Raw genomic sequence first — 24,826 nt, 5'->3', positions numbered from 1 at the left:
AGCAAACAAGTAGACAGGATTTCAAACTACGCCCTCTCAAAACCACCACCTCCAGAAGTCTGAGGATATGGCCGATACCTTCAACAGAGCTTTAAAAATCCCTGAAATAGAAGGGTCTTGAGGTCATTTAGGAAAAGCAGAAATTAAAAAGAACAAAACCCAATTCATTCTTCTAAGAAAATCCCAAAAGCCCCCTGGAAATCAACATTTCACCTAGTATTTAAAAATGTAGCCAAGTAAAGCAACCTCCTCCCTACAGCAAACAGTGGGCTACAAAAACTTGAGATTTGAAGTTCTTAGCCAGCAAGCGCAATTCTATCTGCAAAGTTTGTGGTATAAATTGAACAGATGGAAGGATTCCATTTCCACCTGTCTGCCTGACCCCTTTCATACCGAGTCAAACACTACAAGAACCAGCAACAGCAAAGATTTGAAAGCTTGAATTTTCTTAACGAGGCAGAAGCATCCACAAGTAACTTCACTGCTTTCTCCAGTTTTTATTCAATGATCAGGCTACCTTTATGTCATGCGTTACAATTCAAGACAAAGTATTCCTAAGAAACATAATAGCTCATTTTATAGCATCACATAAGTGAAATACCGCAAAATCTGATCTTTCTAAGAATCCACCATAGAAAAATGGATTGCAAGGTCAGAGATTCCTGAAAAGTGACTGTAACTTCCAGCAGCTCATAGAAGAATTGTAAGTATTTAAACCCCAAAGGGCTGAGACAAACTGCTTAAGTTTGCTCATCTGTTTCATTTGAAAGTAAGTAGGTTACTGTGAAATGGTGTCCCTAAGAAATAATCCCAAGAGGATGAATGCAGAAAAATACTTTAATCCCTTTTGTATCATTACAAATGTGCATAGATTTATTTACTATTAGGCTCAGTCCAGAGATAACTCTGATCTGTTGTGTACAGGTCAGATTAGGCAATCTAAAGGTTTCTTTTGGTACAACACCTGTCTCAAATTATCTATCCTGTCTGTTGACAACAAAAGAAAGAATTTGCTTGTAAACACAATAATCCTTTCTTCAATGATTTGCTTTTTTCTTCTCGTTTCACTGACCACCTAAATCGAAGAAAAAAGCAAATCATGGCAAGGTAAGAGTCAGGTGTCAGCCTTATTCCATCCACTGCTGCAATTTGTCTTTGTTACTTTTAAAACTCAGGACCACAGTGATAAGCCCAGAAATAACAATGGATTTGAAATTAGCTTTTTCTCTTCCAGGAGCCCCACAGTATGTAAGCAACTTACTGCTTCAAGTTAAAGGCTTTGAGAGAAATTAAATGCTGAAAAGGTTTTGAAATGACCAACTTCTTTGTATTTTGGCATTAGACTGAGGTTTGCCTTTGTATCAAATAAAAGACCAATTCAGCAGCTATATCAAATACAGCAGCTTGTTTTGGCAACCTCATTTTTAGGAGATCAGATTTAGCTACTCAGCTTTAATACTCTTGTTTTTGAATTAACCATCTGTTCTGTAACATTTAGACAGACCTAGTAAAGTAGGATGTCAGTCTCTGGGATCTTGGGGCTAGAACACACATACATGCCCACAGCAGGCAAAGAGAGCCCATCAAAACAAGCATCAGCCTTCCCAACTAGGAAGTTATCCTGTTGATTTTCATATCTAATCCGTGGTATTGTTTTATCTAATTAGCAAGAGGAACTCAGGCCACCACAGTACATGTTTTAATTAACATAAAAAGGGAACAACTTTAAAAGGCTTTTGTAACAAAAAGACTATTTACAACAGCTGTAGGTCAGATCTTAATCTAGGCCCTTTTAAGAAGATTGCCAAAAGTCTAACCATGCTGTTCCACTGTAAATTGTCACTGTAAAGAAAGTGCAGAATTCTTACATGAGAAGATGCACTTAAAAAGCTATCCATAGGCAATGATAGGTATCTTTAAAGTACAATTGCTGTTAAAGTATGGAAGCTCCCCCCTCCTTTCAAAAAGGCATATACAAGCATACAAATGCTCTCTTAAAGTTACATCAAAAGCAACACCTGTAAACCCTGTCTTGTTAAAGCGTTTGTTAAAAGTTCACTAGGTTAATCAATTGATCCCTTTAAGAGAAACACACCATGAAGAAGTCATTTGTTTCTAGCAGACTACTGACACAAGTGGCTAAAAGATGGCCAAAGTATGCTACAGAAATATTTGACAAGCTCAGAGTTCCCGGATGTTTAAACACTCCTTTGCTATTTAAAAAAAACTGTTCCCATACTACCAGTGCATTTCCATTTACGTTATCTCCAATATCATGAATACTATAGTTTGCAACGGATACTACTACAGTAGGCTCTCCGAGATTTAGTATGTCCTACTTCCACAACACTGTCAGTCATAAGAACTTACTAGTCCCAGACAGACACTTAACTGACCTCCAAGAGCTTCTTACCAAAGCCAGTACAAGTGCTTTTACAACAGCTCTGGCAACAAGCCTGCATATTGTAAGGCTGGTAGCACCAAAGTACTACAATGTGTATTTCAACTCTAAATGGAAGTATTGAAACTACAATCCTTATAGACGCAGAGCCTACTACAATTAACTTTTGTTCCCATCCATCTTCACAAGAAAAATCTCAAAATAAAATCCATCGAAAGACCAATACAGAGCAATTTACATATTCCCTCGCTCCTGCAGGGAATAACTTCTGTTCATTGCACACTAGCTTTCCACAGCACAGATGATCATATTTGCAGAACTACTTAGCAGTGGCTCAGTTCCACTGCAGCCCACCTCAACCAGCATCAGGCCGCTGTCCAAAAATCAGCGTCATGTGTGCGTATTCAGAAGTCCCATGCTCAAATTTCAAGTCACTTTTCACTTCTGCGTAATACACTGCTTTTTAGTGAATAAACTAAAGAGCTAAGCTATGAGCTTCCAACACAAGCTAGCAAGCAGTTAAATCAAGTCTTAACCTTTTACCAAAAATCAGGAAGCAAGACATAACAATTCATCAATAAACCATTCTGAGACACCAGTGACTCCAAATCACTATCTAATCTGGATTTAGAAAATAGACAATATCATTAGGACTGATAACTATTGATGCACATGACTAAACCATTAGTAGAGGATGCCAGAACATACTGCTATTCTGAGATTTCCCTTTAAACCTCCCCCTGACTCAGTATAGACTCTATTAAATAAACTTTTCGTTTACTGATTTTTAAATTAAGAAACGAGAGTTTGAAATTCAGGTGCCTACACATAGGTAGCTAAACACATGCTGTGATGCTCAGGTATTTGCCAAACTGTCTAAGAACTGATGCTGTAGTTGCTGAGCACTTTTTTGCACAAGTGACCATTTAGTGAGTTTGCTTTGTGTTCCTGCTGTAGTTTCAATCCATCTCTACTCCACCTACTATTGCCTTATTGCAAGATTATTTCACCTTTAAGTAAAATAATGAAGAATTAACTTCCCCCCCACCTTTCTCTTAATAGTATGTTCTACCATTGTTTTACCAGGGGGAGGAAATAAATCAGGTAACTGAAAGGAAGAAATTAAGGTTTCCATGAAAAAGGTACACAAAGCAATGTATTTTATCAACTGTATAAAATTTGCACATTGGTACTTGAACCAAAGGGGAACCCTTTCCCTCAGCAAATAAAGTGGCAATAGAATGGTTTGATCAAGGATTTAATGTCAAGAAAAAATTCTGAGGATGTAGTACCCAGTGAAGCACAGGGTATTAAACATTTTTTCCCCTTCAACTTCATTAAAAATTTGTTCTTCTCCTTCCACTTCAAAGCTTGTAGCTGAAGCTTGGTTGGGCCCAGAGTGGGATGTTTCTGTAAGTCTCAGTTATCATCAGTGAATTACAGGCTCGTATGCGACAGGCTGCACAAGCCTAACTACACGCAGAAACACCCACTCTGCTATTCCTTCACAAAGGAAGTGGTGCGTGAACAAGTAGACCTGAAATCTTGGATCCATTGTCAGGCATATGCTTTTTCCATATGCACCTTACTCAAGTATATACATACACCAATTAAGAGAAAGATCTCATTGCTCCTTTCCTATAGAAAAATCTGTATTTTTAACTCATTACAGGTCTCCTAAGGTGAATGTATAAATCAAATTTTGTTAAAAAGTATCCTGAACAAAAGTTTTTTTTTCTTCTTAGTCAATACATTTTGCATTATCATCTCTAATGTTCACTATGTTTATAGCTTTTATCTATTAAATAATTCACAGGGAAATTCAATATATTATACATCTGTGACAAGTTTCCCTAAAGCACAGTTTGTCTGCTGCACTCAAATACAGAATCATTAGATTCCATATAAAAATTCAGCTTCTGGAAAATTGAGAACTTGGCCTAGAATTTAAAGGAAGATCACATCAACTTGCCCTACTCCATCTCTTCAAAGATTCTGCAGTGGCCAGAAAAAATGGACACAAAGTCCTGAATGTGCTGCATTTATCCAGCAGAAGTATGTTACTAAAAAAAAAACACCACCACAACTTAAGAGCACAGACTTATTTACACTTCTGGTTTAATTGCTGGAAGTATCAGGAAGGCAGTCTTATTACAGCTGATGTTGCTTGTGTGGTAAACACACCTCTTAAAGAAAAGAAACGAGATAACAGAATTGTTCACACTGGAAGGAGCCCAGCCTCCTGCCCAAAGCAGCACCAACACTCCGTTCAGACCAGGTTGCTTTCACCAGCTGGATCTTGAAAACTGACTAAAAGGGTGAAAATGCTTCCCTAGAAAACGAAAGCCTCTAATGCTTTAGATATGGTCATTACCAATGACATAGTTCAGAGATGATTCACTCAGACTAGCCCTAAGCCAGTAACAAATCTTGATCATTTTGTTAAATACTTTTACAGTTAATGAAGTTCAGAGTCATTCAATTACTCCAGTTTTCCAAAGCATTCCAAGAAGCATCCCCCATTAATGCTTAAAACATTTTTAAGTCAGTCATGTTCACTTACAAGTGAGTCATGGGTACATCTGTACAGGCAGAGTTTAAGCCGAGTCTCAGAAGACAACTAGCGTTGACTCATTTAAATAAGTAACTGGCTTTCTCACAGCCTGGGACCAGTGTCTTTATGTGGAATAAGTCAACTTGAATTTCATAGGAATAACCAATGCAAATAAGTTTGCATGTTAGTTTTTAATATGAATTATCAAAGTGGCATCACCTCCCCCCCTCAGTTCAAGATACAACACAAATTAGTTACCACAGACAAACTCAAATAAGCAAAGACACAAAAGTAAATCACTTATGTAAGTGATTTGTGTCACAGTTTGCTTGGAGACGATGGTTCCGATTGACATGCACCACACCACTCTACCTTCTTCTCTACCAACCACATCTCTGATGCCTCAAATAAGCTTCAGGATTTATTCACTGTGTCTAAGGACATCTCACATGAAGACCAACTTACTTGTTCTTATATATAGCACAGTTTTAATAGCTTAATTTTACACAATTATTTTACACATAATTTTACAGGCCTACCTAAATCCATACAAAACCCCCACATCTGTTAAATGTTTGTGAAGCAGCTCATTTCATATATAGATCTCAGGAGATATAAGTGACTTGATACATTTGGGAGTTTCAATACTCTCAGAAATACTAAACTTGGCAATGATTAATTTTAAAAAATAAAAAAAAAAAGACAAAGAAACAGCCAGCAGGGTATCAAAGTATTAGCCTATAATCACAAACTGCATCTCCTCTTGCTAGCCCACTCTCAAGACCAAACCAGAAGAGTAAGAGGCAGGCAACTTGGTATCACACAGTTCACCAGCAGCACAGAAGGTCAGAAAGAAGGCTTCTTTCCTGAGGGTGCCCTACAGCACATGAAACTACAGAGAGATCAGTATGCTCCCATCAACAAGCACTAAGGACAAGCTCTGTGTAGGGAAACGACCTTAGCCAGAGAAGAATGTTCTACTTGCTCTAAGGATGATTCTTCCTCAAGGTCTTCCAGATAACTCATGCTGTTGAAGCTTATGCAAATATTCACTATGTACCACTGCAGTCCTTCTGGACAGTTCATTTTTGATTAAGGCATTATATTCCATATCAGCAAAGCCATGAATAAAAGTCTTAAATAAAAGTAACCAAATTAATAAAATGATAGGACTTTTGAAATAACTGAGAATTGAACAAAAAAAATGAGATTTACATAAGAGGCAAACGTAGACACAAGTCACAAGTTCAGACATAATCAAGCTCTACCTCAGGTTCACAGACTGTCAAATTAGTCTGAACAAGTAAGTACTAGCAGTGGAAACAGTGTTATGAATTTCATAGACATGTTTGGCCTTCATTTTAGTGAAATTAAGTCACATGAGCAATGCACAGAAAGAACACATCTCAATACATGCACAGGGTTCAGTGTGAATAACGCCTTTGAGATGAACAGAAACTATTTGCATGCAAAGAGTGACAAGGAATAGAAGGTAACCAGTCAGACACCCTGATGATGGGCTCAGCATAGCAAAACAGAACCTAAAGTTCTTTTTATAAAAAAACTGGTGGGTAAAAATTTCTCACAAAATACTCCCATCCATTTGCTACTGCATGAACTCTAAAACACCAAGAGTAGAAGCTTGCAAAATAGTATTATTTGTTCTTTACTTGTGATCTTTTGAAAGTCTGTATTAATTCTCAACATCAAGAGTAAATCCATTGCAGGAAACTATGACCAACTTTTTCCTAAAAAAGGGCTATAAAAATACACAGAAGTCAAACTACTCACTGGATTGCCTTGGCTTTAATGTCTACTACTAAACTTGATGTTTAAGTGAAAGACCCATGTGGGGCCATATAGCTATTTGTTTTTCTAATGACACTTCAACAAGCACAGGACTGGCTATAAAGAACTGGTTGCAGAAGTTAGTAAGACAGGGAAAACACACAGAGCAATATGAAAACAGTGGATATACAGCAAGATTATTTCAAAACTCCATCATGCATAAGAACACACAAACCCTCATAAAAAGCCCTGTATGCCTTAACAGCATTAGAGCACTGGTCATTGCAGTAGCTATCTGGTAGGAAAAGGTAAAGTAGGAGTTGCAGGAAAAGATGTTATAAGAGTAGTCAGAATCTTATTTGCCACACAGCATCTAGGTACCGACTCCAAAACTGCACTTTAGATACGTACTTCACAGCTACTAGAATCAACAAGGTACACTAACAATTAACCACTACCTCTGAAACCAATTAACAAGCTTGTAATGTAAATACCAAAGCTTCTAGTTGGCGCTTTTGACATAACCGTGTCTACTTACAAGATGAACCTTTCCTTTGACACTTGGTCCGTAAAAGGTTGTTCATGAAGTACTGTTGCCAAGTATGCCATAAGAACATTAAGTTTTAGATTTCTCTTTGCTTGAGCTTCTTGCCAGCAGAGATGCTGTAGTTTAGCTACGTGCATGCTGCTATTCCAGCTCAAGGTGTTAGGTAAATCAGGTTAGCTTTATATCTTTTACAGACGTTTTACTCTGACTTGTACAACAGCCACAGCATGCAGGTACTGTTACTAACAGTTATAGCAACTCATAGGTGGCATCTTGTTTGACCATCATAAACTTACACTTATGCCTTTGCAACTTCAAAATAGCATCTGGCTGTTAAGCATTTCAGAATACTGTAAGAAGTAGTTCTGTCAACACACCAGTTACTCAGGTCATGGGTTGCAGAGCAGGACTTTGTTGCAGTGCCATCTTTCTGGGATTGCCAGTCTCCATGACTCTGGATGGGACACACACATATCAACTACTGATTTAAGGTCTAATTAGTCATCTAGTAGCTATGCATTTTACTTTTTCATTGAAAAAGCCACTGAAGTAGTAATTGGATATCCAAAGGAAGTTTGCCCTTTAATATTTAACTAAGGTTTATACCATGAATGAAGCATCTCAGATAGCTCCCTTCTCAACAATAAAATCAAATCAGAGATTCTTGCCTGCCCAGTACTTGAAAACCCAGCAAAGAAGAGGCTCAACAATTCTGCTATACATCGTGACTTCACACTTTATGATCATCACAGGGGACTGAAACAATACCATCCACTAATCCAGAAAACCAGTTTTCTTTTTTCCATTACATACCAGTTTCAAATGGTGTCTAAACTTCCTAGCTGTGGGGCTCAGAAGCCAGCCTCTTCTTGTAAGCCCCAGAGCTGGAACTCAAGTCCTGTTGGGCTTGGGACTCCACATGGGTGATGGTGCATGAGAGAAGCATCCTCTAGTCACAGAAGCCACCTACCCATGTCATTCCATTGGGCAACAGGATCCATTCTTAAAACTGGGGGATGATGAGAAATATCCCACCTGATGGAAAGCTGGGAAGCCATTACCCACCTTTTAATGTCGGAGAACACTCTACAAAAGGAATGTAGGGAGGACATGGAATGTAGGGAGGACATTTCAGATATCGCAGAACAATCTTCTCATTTCATTTTGTACTGTTATAGCAGAACAATCTTCTGCCTACCACATGCTTTGTGGCCATGTGACAAAGAAAAATAGAGGTATTCTTAAAAATGGTGTATACATTGAACGCTATTCTTATTCATAGTAGTCAAGTCGAAAATAATGGAGGCTAGTTTGAAATGCTGTCTTCCGAAGTAAAACACAGTGTGTCCAGAAATCATCATGGACTATTAAATCATGGTCAGAGAGCATCCAGATTTCTAATTATTTAGGCTTCTGCATATGCTTCTAGAATGACAAATATGAAGGGCACTACAAAACAGGAAAAAATGAAGCATATATTTAAAGAAATCCAGCCATCCTTTTCTCTGCTACCCACAATTAAAGCAAATATGTTTTTACAAAAAAATAATACTGTCTCAAGGTAACAAAGCATTTCTCAAGCAGTTAGGAAGCCATAAACTTAAGATAGGAAAATACTTTTGCCATTTCCTTCTATTATGTCACATTTTTATCTTACAGTGTGCAATTACATGTAAAAAGCCATTAATGTCTTCTACACAAAACAAAGTTTGAACTTAACATACCCTTACTATAGTAGCAGTTTATGCTCAAGGAGGGAAACACAGGGCTCTTACAACAGGTTATATTGGTATATTGTAATACTGCAATATAGTCACTGCAGTTCCTTGCCCTCTGCTGAGGATGGATATTTTTGTCATGACAAGTAGTATACATAGAAAATATTTACCTGCCATAAGCATTTTAGTATTAGAGAAAGTTAAAGAAAAACACAAAACACTAAGGAATTTGACTGTATTTGACTTTCTACACATCTGTAATGGTTAACATTTCTAATCAGCTCCTGGAAAAATAATCAAAGCTGAAGAGTGAAGGGAAAAGCAGCAGATACACGAAACTAAGAATCTTGTCAAGAAAGATAAAAACATGGTTAGAGGTCAGTGAAGGACAAGGGGAGGCAGGGGAAAATTCTAGAAAATTCCTGGCTGGGTGTTCCTATAAGGGTAAGGCAGAGAGCTGCCAGCCACAAACACGCTCCCTCCTGAGGCGCAGGGGGAAGGAGCACTGACAGGATGTCAGGATCACAACAGGACAGGTGCTCCATGTAAGTTAAACCCAACTCCTGGACAAGGAAACAGCAAAGCAAGCGTGTTCCCCACCCCCGGCCCCTGGCTCCAAAGAGCTCAGCAGCAGAGGAATTAGAGGAATGCCTCTATCTGCAGCTGTGAGATATGTAACAAAAGTCCCAGTATCTTTTCCTCCCATCAAAAAGCAAATGCTATGCTCCAACCACAGAAACACCTAGAAAGCCACCAGTTCATGAACAAGTATTTCGGAAGCCTTACGGCAGAGCAGAAAGAAGTGGCAGTGCTGTCGGACATACAGAGCTCACAAACGATGCTTTAATTCAAAGTGTTACCAGAATGACAGCGGGTGCAGTGGGAAACTGTCAACACAGACTTGAGGAAGAGCCCCGTATTTTAATAGGCTCATTGCAAATTCAACATCTGGCAACTTGGACCAGGAGAGGATATCCTGGACTACAGAGACATCTCCACAACAGGTGACATAAGCAGGTGGCCTCCAAGCAGGACACCAGCCTGGAGTAGCATTTCCAGCTCTCTGGTGCCATGCCCTGTAGGCAGGTCACACCAACACCCCCCCAGCCATCCCACCCAGCCACCACAGGGAGGGGAGCGCTCCCCTCACCAGCGCTTGCACAGTGCCGAGCAGCAGAGGTCGAGATCTCATTTAAGTCCTCCAAATACTACAGTAACAAATCACTGCTGATGGGGTGTTTGGCAAGGCATCACAAACAGAAGACCAGCAAGTCCTAAGAGACTGAATACCCCCCAGAAAAAAAAAAAAAAAAACCACACAACACTTTTTAAGAGTTTAAGTAAAACAAAAAACACCACGAGTACATTTTAAGAGTGTGATTCTTGACTGCTGGTGAGAGCTGAGCTCCCTCCCATCCCACCTAGGAAAGGTGAGCCCCTTAACTTCTGCTCCAGAACGTGACCAACCCATTGTGCACAGAATGGCAGTTTGCCAACAGCAAACTCACAATCAAGTCTTCTCCTATAGCACATACCACCTCTTGAAGGTATGCTCCCTTTATCTTCTAGCCTTGCAAGTGCCTCTGCTTAAGTAAAAACACAAAGGAGGCAAGTCTGCTTTTTTTCCTGCTAGTAAGCAGTAGGCCTAAGGTACAATATTAACTTAATTCCTGAATTATGGGGACAGACTGAGTTTTCTTGTACCAGATCACCCTTGCAAATGTCCACCCTACTTGTATTAAGTTATCTAAAGAGACTTCTCCACAGTCACACGCAGAATAGCTTAACTCCATGTATGACTGCTGTATTCTGTATCAAGCTGGTTGCCTTCTGATCTGGTCCCAGGAAACAAGGCAACAGTCACATACCATATTTGTTATGTCAACTTCGCACACATTTCATTTTGTCATCCCCTTCAGTCTTCCACTCTTGGAGGAAGAAGAAAAGCCCAAAACTTTATGTTATATCTGAGTTTGAAACAAAGGCTAAATTCACAGGACATGAGGTGAGCAGGTAAACTGGTAAGCAAATACAGGTATTGCAGTGAAAGAACACCAGTAATTAGACAGAAAATTACTTTCCTATTCAGACTATTTCATAGATTCTTGTTAAATCAGTCATTTTCTGACAGATCTTGTTCACTAGAATGAGTTCCGGTGAAAGATTACTATGCTACTTAGACTCCTTTAAAAAAAAAAAAAATCAATGTTCCCTTGTATGATAAATCACCTTTGTTATCTCTTTGGAGTATCAGGTTACCAATTCCAATCCCATTAATAGCACGAAAACATTGCATTGTATTCAGTGACTGTTCTTTGTTAGTCCTGTTGCTCATCAGTGCCGATTCCACTACTTGAAATACAGTCTCAAATGTACAGCTCATCCATTAGAAGTTTCTGTCCTTGCTCCAAATGAAACCAGTACAAAGGCTTTGACTGACTCAGAGGCGTGGATGAAGCCCAAAGCAAGTGCATGCACCCACACAACACAGAGCAGTCCTAATGAGTAAGAATGTGTTTTTAAAAAAGACATACCATCACTTTCTGATGGGCAAGGACAAGGGCATTCCACTAATGCCATATGTTTCTCTCTGGATGCCAGTTATTCCAGGTAGCATTGCCAGTTAATCTTGCCAGCTATACAGCTGCAAAGGCACATTAAAGCATTTGGTATATTAATTCCCAATAGCACCTTTTAAATACTTCTAGCTGTGGCTAATGCTTCCTACTTTCTTCTCCAGGAAGTTTTAACATGTGTAGACATCTGATCAGTTCCTTCCTTTCTTTCCTTTGTACATCACACTGAAGCAGCAGAAGCAAGACAAGGATCAATCTTACAAGTCTTTAAGAAGTACTGGCCAAAAAAGGTGTTTGGAACTGGGGGATTTACATCTAAGAGTACTCTCCCCTCTACCTGCATTGAAAGCTGCTTTCTTTATATTGTTCACTTAATGCCACACTAGTCAGAGTTAATGTTTAATATTAATCTATTGGATAATAGCTATAAATTCGCTAATGGCCAAATTACATGCAGCTTTTCTACGGCTTTAAGCTTAGTATTAAGAAAGAGAAACTGAAAAAAATATCTTCTTCAGAAAGCAACAAAGAATGCTTTGCTCTCAATCTCGTTTTACTTAGGAGGTGGTCACAATCAGTACAGGCATGGCAGGAGGGAGGGGAAGGGAAAGGAGAGAAAGCAGATGTGATCTGTTGAAGATCCCCAAACAGTCCAGTGACAAGAACAACAGGCCCTCCAACTCCTAAAGACACACTGTCTCCCCACTTTGGCACAGACGCAAAACATCTGGCTGCCTAGTGGCATTACAGCCTTTCCTTATCCGTGCTCATGAAACTGCTGACTGACAATAAAACGTAAAGTTCCAAAAGGTTGTTCCGGAAACTCCAAAACCCCTTTGAATAATGGCTTGAAAACACTGACAAACACTTCAGGAGTCCAAAAATCTTTTAGCAAAAAACTTTCCGTTCAGTTTAAACAAAAGTAAGTTACAGCTCTTAATCTAGAAGACTCAAGGTTACACCTAGTACAGCTTTCAAGGCAAGTAAATGAATTCAAACTACAATGTCAACCCTGGAGCAAGGGCAGAAGCTGGATAGAAGTCAGTTACATTACATGTTTCTAGAAGTTTCCCTCCACTTTCTGCTCAAAGAGGTAGTACAGAATTAAAATCTGACATTTCAAAACACAAAAAAACCATCACAACTGCCAACACCGGGAGAAAGAACTATCCTTTCAAAGGCATAAATGTCATATCACAGTATAGAGGCAGGAGTAATACTACAGCAGAGGACAAGATTCAAGCTTACCTTTAGAGTTGTGCTGCTTGTTTGCAGGTGAAAAATTCTGAAGCACCTCACAATTTTTCAAAACTCAAATATCCTCTTTATCTTATATCACCCGCAAGATCATTTTTCATCCATAAAGAAGGTTAAACCCTCCTAACTGCAACATACATTACTATCTACAGTACTCACCCCAATCTTCAAAATGAATGTCACTACCACATAGAAAAACTTCAAAAAATTATCCAATAGTTTCCTTGTAGTCTCTCTGTTCATATTGCCCTCTCAATTCCAATATCTCGAACTACAGAAAGCACACAGGCCACGATCTGAAGAATCGGTTGGCAGCCACAAATCGAGACCCATCTTGCACAGTGGAATCCAATATGAGAATTTAAGTAAAACTTATCATAATACTTGGAATCGGCAGCATCCTAGTGTATCATAATGCTCAAGTAGACATGAGGCAGTTTATTTGTTACCGTGGATTTAGGTGTGGAGTGTTTCCCAAATTCAATCTGAAATAACACATTGTAATCGGCTCTGATTTTAGCTTTACAAAGTAATATTTTCAGAACTAAAACTAATTCAGTAATATATATTGCTACCGTTGCAGATACTTGACTGATCTGTTAACTATCCCATGTGTTTTCAAAAAAAGAGAATTAACTTTTTTAATAATTGTTTACTCATTTAAACAACAGGCCTAGTTTGTTACATACAAAGAGGAGGCTACAGAGATGATGTTCTGTCCTCATCACCATTCTTCCCCTCTTGTTCTAAAGATAGCATGAGAGAGTGAAAATAAATAAATCTTCAACAGCATTAGTACCCAAAGTGACAAGCCTCACTCGCTGGCTGGGACAGCAGGGGGGCTCTGACCCATAGAGGGGAGGCAGCATTTAAGCCTTCCCTAGGTGGTCTCTTTGCAGCAGGCTCTATTCCCAGCTGTAATTGCTTGTCAGCCCTAACTGGATGCCTGAACACTCTGGAATAGTTCAGCAAAGTATTTAAACAGATGGATGGTACAGGCCACTGAACAAAACTCATTTTTTCTCTGGCCGTGGCTCTCTTTCAGTGCATTCCTTTGAAGTCTGTGCCACTGAGGAATCAACAACAGCTGAGAAACATGTGTTATCATACAACACTGAGCGCAGCAACAATATTGCACAGCAAGACCCTTTTGTTCAATAATCCTGGACTATAGAAAGCATTACAATGTCTTTAGTTGTGGGTAAGCCCTTTTTCCAAGCACAACAAGAAAATAAACAGATTCCTCCCCCCTTTAAGCAGCAACTCAAACCTAAAAAGGTGAATTAAGTGGATTTCTCAAGTGCCTCCCAGCTGAAAGCTTACAGTGCCTGCCTGAAATACTCTCAGATAACATCAATATGAACAGCATTGAATGTAACACAAAGATGACTAACTAGATGCTTACAGCGATCCCAGTGAAGCCACAGCCCAGAGGGGCCCAGTCTGCAGTTCTCGTGCCAAATGAGACAAGCTCCTATCAGCTACAGGTCCAACCCACCTTCCTTTCATGAGCAGAAGTTCTGCCATTTAAACTTCATAGGTAAGGAACTGGAAAGAGAAGCAGCAGCATGGCACCGTCCACACATGGAGGCCAGCCTCCTCCCTCCCCACACTTCATTGGTATTGAGAAAGACAACCTGCAGTCCTTAGAACAGTAACAGGAGAAGACACCACAAACACCCTCTCATCAGCCAAGAAAACTATTCTTGTCAAAGTTGTGAGATCACCATACACTTTGAAGGGGGGCTAGGAAGGATGGGAAGAATTATTTATGAAACTGAATTTGAACCTAGACTAACTGTCCAGATTCAGAAGCATGGAGCAAGAGGACAGCAAGTAACAACCCAAAGCTGACGCAGATGCCTAACAGCGAGTTCCTATAGAACCAAGTCTCATTTTCACTGAAGAGAGAGAACTACCTGCAAGAGGGTAGAGCCTTGCATTTACAAAGTTTACAAGTCTCAAACGTTAGAGGGAGGCGGGCACTGAGATTATAAATCCCATTATGCTGTAAAGTCCCAACCCTGGCATGACAAAGATTACAAGAAAACCTGAGCTTTCAGAAAAGCCCTAGAAAACTATACATTTACATTTAATTTCAAGATACAGATCTTAAAGACTTAAAAACCCAGGCAAAACCCTAAAATTAGAAAGCAAGCAAAAAACCCACACATACTAAGCCAATCTTATAATTACAGAGCTCACAAAAAAAACACCAAACAAGAACTGCATGCATCATGCTGAGGGGGGTCCTCAGCCCAGTCCCCACAGGACAGTTATCCACCCTGCAATTCAGTTTAATAGTTTCTGGAGAAGCCAACAGTGCCCTTCAAATTCAGCTTGAGGCAGATTGTTAAGGTACCAGAGAAGAAGCATGCACCAATATTGTCAGAGATACACAGGGGATAAAAATAACTCTAGTCTCAAAATCATTACAGCAATGCAAAAATCTTATGCTGCTCTCAGAATAAATAGCGATTATCAAGAGTTTTACTTCACAGCTTCTGAAGAGTGAGTATTAACACAAGCAAGATTTACCACCCGACCAGCATTCAAAACCACAATTAAATGTTTAAGGGGTGATACATTTACACATTAATTATTCTTAAAATCGTGTGTAAAAGCACTTGACAGAGATTCAGGAAAATCTCCGTATCCTATGAGGTGCAGGCAGCAAGGCAGCTTAGGCAGAGGTCATACTGCCATGCGATGGCAGAAGCAGGAACAGAACCCACCATCCTCAGTGCTCAGCCCCGCACTTGAGAAACTAAAGCTTCTTGTATATAATGTGTTCCTTTTCAGGGCTTCCCTCAAAAGGATTTTAAAAAGTGATGCTAATCCAATGTAATTTGGGTCTTTGGAATTATCGGTGATGTTTCCCCAAACAGTCTTAAGTCACAGTTTTAAAAGACTTAAAACTTCCTGCTAGTGTGAATTGTTATTTTTCTCCTATTTCCTCCCTGTCCCAAACTTTTTCATCTCCAGGAAAGGGGGGAGGGGATATTTAATTCAAACAACCGATTGATTTCTGTTGGGCTTGTGAGGGTGGAGAAGTACTGAGAAACCAATTAAGTGTCAGAAGTGAACCACCTTAACTCTTCTCAGCTGTCCTAAAGGGCATACAACTAAACACTATGAACACCCAGCAGTCATTTCAGTTCCCTCAGCAATTTCATTACATATCAAATAATTTTTTGCTACAAGACACAAAAAGTACCTCTAGTTTAATGTCTAGCCTACTTTTTAATTAGATATCAAACAAAAGTCTATCTGAAATGGTATTTTCTTTTTTCTTTTAAGAAAGAGGGGAAAAAAGCGGGGCTTCCTTGATTTGCAGTTTACCCACATAAGCTTGTAGTCTTCTGGAATAGTTATCTATCAAAAGAGGTAACAAAACCAAGATCCATATTGTTTCCTTCTGACCTAAAAGGATGACACTTTATTCATGAACTACACATTCCCTACTGAAAGAGACATCACCCTTACTTTTACAACACTTAACACAACCACGCCACCACCGAACACAATTAACTGGCAGCTAGAAAACTCCTAAAACAGGTGTCTCTGCAGTAATCATTAGGCAATTAATTCACTCGCTCTCCACAGCCAGCACATAATTTTAACATGTGATGCTGACTAGAGCCGAGGCAGAAGCTTCTGAGGTCCAAACCAGCCCTCGCAGACCCCACGGCAGCACTTTTTGACAGGGTTCTAAGCAGTTTCCAGTAATTTTGTTCATGTGTCAGCCTCCAATGTATGTTTGGTTTGGGGATGGAAAGCATGACAGGTGTAATTCTAAAAAGGACACTGAAATCCACAATCCTCACCCCACTTCTGATTTTACACACCAATGAAACCTACGAGCAATATCGAACAGCGATTTAGCACACAGCTCTGCTGGCATGTGAAAACATTGCTTTGCTGAACAGAAAATGGGCTGGTTCACCCCCGGCTCCGACAGCCCCAACGCAGACCCCGGACCAGACCCTTCCACACCAGTTTAGAGCTGCACAAAGCAGGATCCATTTTCTTATCCTTTAAAGTTCATGACTCTATCGTCCTACTGCACTGTATTCACTTCAGCTTTTCTCATCAATAGTCTCCCACTCTCCCCCACAAAAAAAAGAAAAAAAGTCTCATACACTCCCTGCTGGCAAGACTGATTTCCTTTTAATCTTTTCTTACTTGGGGGGGTGGGGCAGGAATAAGAGAGATTAATTGTGAAATAAATCGGCACTGTCTGGAGAGGGAAAAAAAAAAAAAAGACCAAAACAAATAGTCCACGTCGCGTAAAAAAAAGGTTTAATTTTCTTTGCGTGGACAGCAGGAGGAATGGGGGGGGGAACCCTACAACAAAGATTTCCCTGTGTAAGAAAAGTAGCTTCCGAACTCCCTCAAGGACACAGAGAAATATCCCTTACTTTTCCGCACCATGCCCGAAGGAAGGAGAAAGACAAAACGCCAGGAGAAAGGAAAAGCTGGAGGAAGCTGGGGAAGTAGCGAAGGAAAAAGCGAAAGGGCAGGAACGAACGCGAACGGGCAGGGAAGACGCGTACGAGTGAACGGGAGAGCCGAACGGGGGAGGAAAAATATTGAGAATCCGCGGGGAGGTGGGCAAGGGGCAACACGGCCGGGAAAGTTGGCGAGCGCAGGCAGAGGGGAGAAGGGGGCAGCGGGAGAGGCGGCAGGGAAGGGTCACAAGCCCCGCGGAGGGGACGAACCGAGACGCCGGGGAGACGCGGCGCCCGAGCGGGACAGAGCCGGGTGGGCTGCGGCGGGGGCGGCAGAGGCGAGCGGGGCGGCGGCGGCCGGGGAAGGGGCGCAGGGCGGGCTCCGGCGGGACGAGACCGCGCCGGAGTTGGCCGCGCACTTACCGCTCCGCCGGCGGCGCCCGGGCGCCCGTCCCGCGGCGGCTCCGCGGGCAGCGCCAACGGCCCCAACGGCCGCCGGCTCCGCCTCGCCCCGCGGGGGGCGGCGCGGCCGGATCGCGGCGCAGCGCCCGGGGGGTCGGCCCGGCCCTCCGGGGCGCCCCGCTCCTCCCCGGCCCGGCCCCGCCGAGCCGCCGCCTCTCGCCCGGCCGCGCGTGGGTGTCCTCCGCCCGGAGCGGCCGCCCCCGCCTCCTTCCTGCCTCTCCCTCGCTCGCCTTCACCGGGAGAGACATGTAACGGAACTGGGACGCCAGCACGGCATTGTGGGAGCTCTTAAAGCCGCAGCCGCCCGCTGCCCCCCGCCGCCAGCGCCGCCGCTGCTCCCCGCCGCCGGCCCGGGCGAGGGCGCGTCCGCGCCGAGTCCTTCCCCCGCCGCGGGCGGGCTGCGGGGCGGGCGGCGGCGGCCTTTCAAAGGAGAGGCGTTACTGCCTCGCCTGAAAATAACCCCCGGCGGAGTCCCGGGGACCGGCCGACCGAGCGTGTGGGGGCAACGGGAGTTGGGGGCGGCCGCGGGGCCGCCGCACCCGCACGGACTCCCCCTCCGCCGCGGCGGGCAGCCCGCACCCCGGGCGGGCGGGAGGGAGCCAGGGTCCCGCCGGAGGGGGCTGCCGGAGCCGGGGGGAGCGCCAGTCCCCAGGGGGGAGGCGAGCGGGAGCCCTGCCGGGGGCAGGCGTGGGTTGGGGCTTTTTGTTTTCCCTGAGATTTTTCTATTGTTTCTGGAAGAAGCAGGAATGCCTTTGGTGCTTATTTTAAATGAAATGTGGAAAGCCGGCAGTCAGTGTTTTCTATTGTTTCTGCTTTGGATTTTGATGATGGAAAATTCTCTGGGGAGGGGAAAAAAAACCCAACAACCCTCAGAACAGCAAAGACTTAAGCAAAGGGCTATTATGGGCAGAAAGTTTTGAATAGGAAGTTTTAATCAGCTTTGTGTTTATGCAACTTGGAATAGGAAGATTGGCCGTTTCTAAAAAACAAACCCAATCTATTTGAAAATAAACTTCAGGACTGTGATTCACAAAATTTTTCGCTGCCTACAAACGTTCACAGTGGCAGCGGCGGCTCCTTCCCAGCTTCTTGCTGGGCCCGTGGCATTTTCCAGACTGCCTGTGCACCATGATCAGGGACCAGGACGTGCTGGTCAAGGAGTCATCAAGAGAACTTTCAGAACTTTTTTTTGTTATCACCATTTTAATAATATGCCGCTATCATTTCTCTTGTGGGGTTTTGAGTGTAGCACACTTTCTCTCCCCCTTTTTTTTTTCTTTCCGGTCCTGATCCTTTAGATGAGAGCAGGATTTTGCTTCCATGTGACTCTGCGTTGATGCCACATAGACATATTCAAGAGCATACATGTGCTTCAATTTCAATGCAAGCATATAAATATTTGCAAAATTTGGGTTTGTGGATGTTTCTACAAATATTTCTAGCAGGTCTTCCTTCATGGCTTTATACCCCTGAGCATATTTTTCGAAAGCATATCTGGCAAGATGTAAAGTTCTTGCTGAGGAAGTGTTCTGGACACAGAAGGATGTAGCTTCTGGTTCCGATCCCTGTCTAACACCTTTTAATGCTCTTTTAGACAGGAAGAGGTGCTGAGCAGTCTGTGAGAATGACCTTGAGTACAGCATGAAATTAGGCATGGATGGGAAGAAATGGCAAAGATCGGGTGAATCTGTTGGGGAGCATGACATTTACATGGTCAGCTACACATGCACACCTTCACCTTAAGAAATACTGGAGGGGTATCTCTGGGAGAAAGGAATGGTGCTGATGACCAGTTCTCCTGCAACCTACTGGACGAGATTTGTTTGCACTAAGTATTTTTGTACTACGATGTTCAAGAGTGTCAGCAGGAGCACTTAAAGCAGGAAAAAGGGATGTGTTTTCCAGGTAGATTGATTGTTGCAAATATTTAACCAAATATTCCCATAAAGATCCCAGGAAGTACTGTGCTGAGAATACCACTGCTTCCTTTTTTCATGGAGCCTGTAAACACAAGAGGAGCTATAAAACTCATGAAAGATCTTTTCCCAAAATCCAGGCTTCTCGGGGACTATCATGAAGTGAGTGACCTGGGAAATTATTGAAACTATATGACCTGGGAAATTATTGTTAGCAGCAGAAAAGCCTTTTTCAAGGAGTTAATGGTTTACTGAAAACAAGTACTTGATAAGTCATTGAGTTTGTATTGTTTACCACTGCAGGTGTTCAGCAGAACTGGGGGGCAGAACATCAAACATGCATTTTCTTTTGAAAGCTAGCTTGCCAATTAGTTTCTCAAACCCAATAATTTTTATACACTTGCCATATATTCTTCTGTTAGAAAGTTTACATTACTGAATGAAAATCACCCTTTTATAGAGGAGAAATTCATGGCCACAATTAAGAGATTTCTGGATGTTCAGAACACGCATAACAAGCTGTAAAACGTTTATGCTCAGTATTGGTGTGGTATTTCACTTGCTGGCTGTGACAGAGCTTTTGTAGCTAGAAAAGAGCACTGGCATTTTTAATATTCTGATGTCTTCTTTTTCCTGTTTCCCTTTTGTAATGTAGTTATGAAGGCACCAAAGATAACAAATTTCTGCTGCTTCAAAAGAATGTTCATGGAATTTTCAGAGTAATTTTTGCACAGTTTGATATGTCAGTATGTCCAGGGAGGGCATCAAATACATTTTCAGGAGTGATTTTTTCACATCAAAAATGGAACTCTTTGGGAAGGTGAGGTGGTCGCAAAAAGAGAAAATCAAATCTCTGTATTGCTGAGATTACAAAGACATGTAAAATGCGACCAAGGCTATCTCCAACAGGGAAAAAGACAATGGTAATTTTAAAATATGGGGGGGGGGGGGAAATTAGGCTCAAATTCAGTCATAAAATAGGACCAAATTTGTAGTAATACCTACCCTAGGTAACACAGCAGCCTTGTCACGCTCTAAGCTATATTGCAAGATGACTTGTTTCCCCAGAAAATTGGTTAGGAAGATACACTAAGGAGCGATGCTAAGTAGTACCAGTCAAGGACATGACTTTGTGCCATTGTAGGATGCCTTTGCTACGACAGTTCCTCACTCTTGGTGCCCACCCCAGTCACTTCCTAACTTAAATTATATGTAATCCTAAATACTTTGTGTTTCATTCACCTTCAGTCAATCCTTCGCACGTTACTGGAGAAGGCTTGGGACTCTAACTCAGTGAAACATTTAAGCACATTCTTACATTTATGTGGAAATCTTGAGGATCTAGTCAGCGATTTTTTAAGATCTGTATCACTAATTGATGTTTTGGGAGGCAGATATCCCATAAAGATCCTGCTTGATTTTTGCCAAAGAGATAATTAAGGTATCACAGGAAAGGAGTAAGATGCCTTTGTGATGTTAGCTCTGTGTTGCACAGGGAATTCCTTACACCACACAGCTGCAAACACACACACAGTCTTACACATATGTTCTTAATGAGGAGAAAAAGGAGAAAATAGGGCCACATGCCTTTTGGTTATGTAAGTTTTCCAAGAATTATGCCTTTTTGTCCAAAACCAGGAAGAGAATGTTTTTGAGGTTCCTTAATTTCCTCCTCTCCTGGATCTGTCTTCAGCTAGTGCTGCCCTTTCCACTGTCATTTCACCTTGAGAAATCCAGTGTCTCAGCGGGCTCTTTAAAGTTAATCCAGACTATAAAGTCAGGCTCATTGAGAACAGAAGCAGCTCTATGTGACCAGTTACAAGTTATCAACACAGCTTTCAGTATCATGTATTTGCAGTAAACTCTTCATGGTCAGAATAAAACAGCTCTGTCTCTGCAAACGCTTTCTTGAGAAAAATAAAGTAGATCTGGATTCAGCAAATTATTTAACTGCGTACATATATTTAAGCATGTGAATGGTCTCAATGGGACCACTTGCATGATCAAAGTTATGCATGTGCTTAAGTATGTTGTTGAATTTGGTCCATAGCAAATAAATCTGAACTGATACTCAACAAGCAGAAAAACAAGCTAATTTGGAGTAGGGTTAATTTATGTCCTGCAGTGTATTTGCTTAACTGTAAAATGAGCATTTCAAGAGGCTGTTTTTTTAAAAAAGAGCTGCTGTCTGAAATTCAGGGGAAGCAAACAAACATCAGATTAGAATTTAAGTGCATTCTTCAAGCTCTTTCTTCATGGTTTTGTTATTCTCTTCAGTTAATATTTATTTCTTGGAGCCTGAAGAACAATAATTCCTGGTTGTTTCTCCTCTTGATTTTCTGGATCTTGCCTTGTTATTTGCTATTTACGGAGTATGAGTGACATGCTGTGTTTGATAGACAGAAAAATGCAATGTCTGTCTTAAAATGGTTCAAATCCAAAAAACTGATATTCCAAGAAGTGAAATATGTTCAGTTTTCATTTCACACAGCAGATTCTGGATGCTCCCAGACACTTGCAGATTCCAAGACTCAGTTCCATGGAAGAAGTCCAAATTAGCTCAAACAAACAAACAAAAACATGCCAACCAAATTCCTTCCCCTTCTTCCTCACCTGGCCACATACATTAGCTAGCATTAACTTGGGGAACTATCTTTGAATAAGTAACCAGCGTGATCCTATATTCTTATTTTTGTTGTCCATACCAGCAATAATAATACCTGGTTCCAGCCTAAGCACAATATGAATATATTTGGGAATAGTTACAGTTTTGGCAGACAAGATATTTATTACTCATGAGCGTGGCTTTTCTGTTTAATGCACAGGAATGGTAATCGGGGAAGCCTGGTTCTTTCTGTTAATCAGTAAGTGGCTCTTTTCCTGTGTTATTCTTTGATTAATAAGAAGTCATCTCCTTCCTTCAGAGAGAGCTCAGTTCACTCAAATTAGAGGAATATGGTGAAATCTTGCAGGGGGGATGGTGGAGAGTGGTGCAGGGTTCAGAGCAGTCAAACATTGCAAGCAGAACTCACTCCTGTACATTATCCGTAAGATTATAAGATCCAGAGGAATACCTATGAACCAGGTTTTAAAGTTTTCACTGGCCTGTTTAAATGAATAGTTATCTGGCATGGTCTTTTGTAAACCATAATTTTAAAAGTATCTTTCTTAAAGTTCTTCCATAGATCATTGCACAAGAGTGGTGGATTTCATTAGAAAAAAGTAAGTTTGTAGTTGTCCTAGTTACAAAAAAAAGCAAGAAAGGTGTGAACCCTAACAGTTCCAAAACCAAAATGCAAGTAAGAGGAAATCTAAATGTCATATCTTATGGGGGGAGAAGTTACAAATATTAGTCTTTAGACATTTAGTTTTAACGTGAATAACAACAAAATGTTTTGGCTATTAAGTTTTATGCATGTACTTTGCATTATCTTTTTGCCAAATCCTGGGAAGAAGTATCAGGATAATCTCAAGCAATTTAGAAGAGAGAAAATTACTTACCATAGCTCTGATAAAGTATGGGCAGATACCAGCTAAAACAAATAAACACCCCTATGGGAACTTGCATCCGTCTTCCTTAGAGAAGCTGAATGGTGACAATACCACTGTGCTAACCAAGCACTGAGAAACCATCTGAAGATCAAGCAACTTAAAATGAGTCTTCTGTTGAAGAGTTGGTTTAATATAGAAAAAAATTCATACCTTTTAAAAAAATCCAGTGATGGGGGCAAAAATAGTTGACTGAACTTAGGAATGAATGACAAGAAAAATATTTTAATTTGGAAATCTGGAAACGTGCCGTTGAAACAGGTATGATACTTAATGTAGGAGCTAATTTGCCTGGCATCCGGAAATCTGTGCTCTTCTCTGATCAAGGTCATTTAGGCAAGAATATTCTTTTATAATACACAGAAAGGTTGTAAAATCTTTGTGATACTGATGTTTGTTTGGGGTTTTTTACTGTAAAACGTAGAGGAATTCCCTCTCTTTCCAGGTCTGATACAAAGCTTTAAAATGCTAGGATGTCCCTCCATGAAGCTCACAAACCAGCAATATTTGAAGGGCTTATCATGGTACTATTGCTTATGATTTAGCACAATTATAATTTCCAGTGTAAGACATAGCTCTATGAGCAATATATTTAAATATATTTAAATACATTTATAGCTATATTCACTTTCACTTTATAAATCACAGTTTTGTTATGCTTCCGTAAAGCTAGCAGAAGTATGCCAAAAGACGTGCCTACTTTTTTATTATGCACAGATTTCTATCATGCACATAAAAAGAAATACTAAACCCCTTTCATATTTTGCCCTTGTCAAATTCTAAAATCCCTATTTTTCCTAACGCACAGTACTTCATCTCCATTGAAAATGATGGGAATTACCTGTCCCCTGAAGCAGCAAAATCAAGTCTATTATACTTTAAAATACAAAGAGTGCAAAATCTCAAAAACACTTCAGTAATTCCAGAGCTTAAGCCCCATTTTCATAAGTAAGTTAGGGCCAGATTTCCAAGGCTTTTGGAAAATGCAAATAGATGCCTAGAGGGCTTTCAAAAGCACACATCAAAATGGAGAAGGAAAAAAAAAGCAGAACAAAGTATTTCTGCTGAGGTTTCCATACTAAGAAGGCTGCATGGGAAAAAATAAGTGTTTTTTGCTTCTCATGGATTTTTGGAAAAGCTTGGGAATAAACACTAAAACATCACTGTACAATAGATCTTCAAAGCTTTGTAACGGAAGTTTTAGGTCATCCTAGCAAATCTGTTGCAGCAAAAACTGGTGCTTTGCTTTGCAAGGTCTGTATTTAATGTGAATTCGGCAGATTAATATCTTTGTTGAAAATGGTTTCCCTGTTGTTTTGTAAGGTCTTTCTCTCAGTTTCATTCCTTGCTTTTGTGGTCCATCAGTTGGGAAACATGAGAGGGGAAGATACATGCTTTCAACAAAGGACTAATTTCCTGATCCTTATGACCTGAGCGCACCAAGCTTCCCAACAGAGAAACAAATTGGATGACTATTTTAGGATAATTGAGTAGTTTGATGCCTTACAAGTAAGTTATTGGAAATCAGAACTGTGAAAAGTTCTTTCCTGGCTTTACCTGTAGTTGCCTCTCATCGAGCACATTGTTTTTGAGAGGTTTCATTTTTT

At 40.9% G+C, this 24,826-nt stretch overlaps 1 protein-coding gene across 2 annotated transcripts in view; it reads right to left on the bottom strand.

Moving 5' to 3' along the window:
* Nucleotides 1–18,034, bottom strand: part of RASSF8 (Ras association domain family member 8) — an 89,523-nt gene extending 71,489 nt beyond the window's left edge. For both annotated transcript variants that reach the window (XM_055808377.1, XM_055808376.1), the window contains exon 1: nt 17,716–18,034. The gene's annotated coding sequence lies outside the window, so the exon portion shown is untranslated. The remainder of the gene's footprint in view (nt 1–17,715) is intronic.
* Between the last annotated feature and the right edge of the window lie 6,792 nt (nt 18,035–24,826).

The sequence above is a fragment of the Falco peregrinus genome, chromosome 6, assembly GCF_023634155.1.
Source record: "Falco peregrinus isolate bFalPer1 chromosome 6, bFalPer1.pri, whole genome shotgun sequence".
Classification (NCBI taxonomy): Eukaryota; Metazoa; Chordata; class Aves; order Falconiformes; family Falconidae; genus Falco; species Falco peregrinus.
The sequence above is the reverse complement of the archived record's forward strand: the minus strand, read 5'-3'. Positions and strand labels throughout refer to the sequence as shown.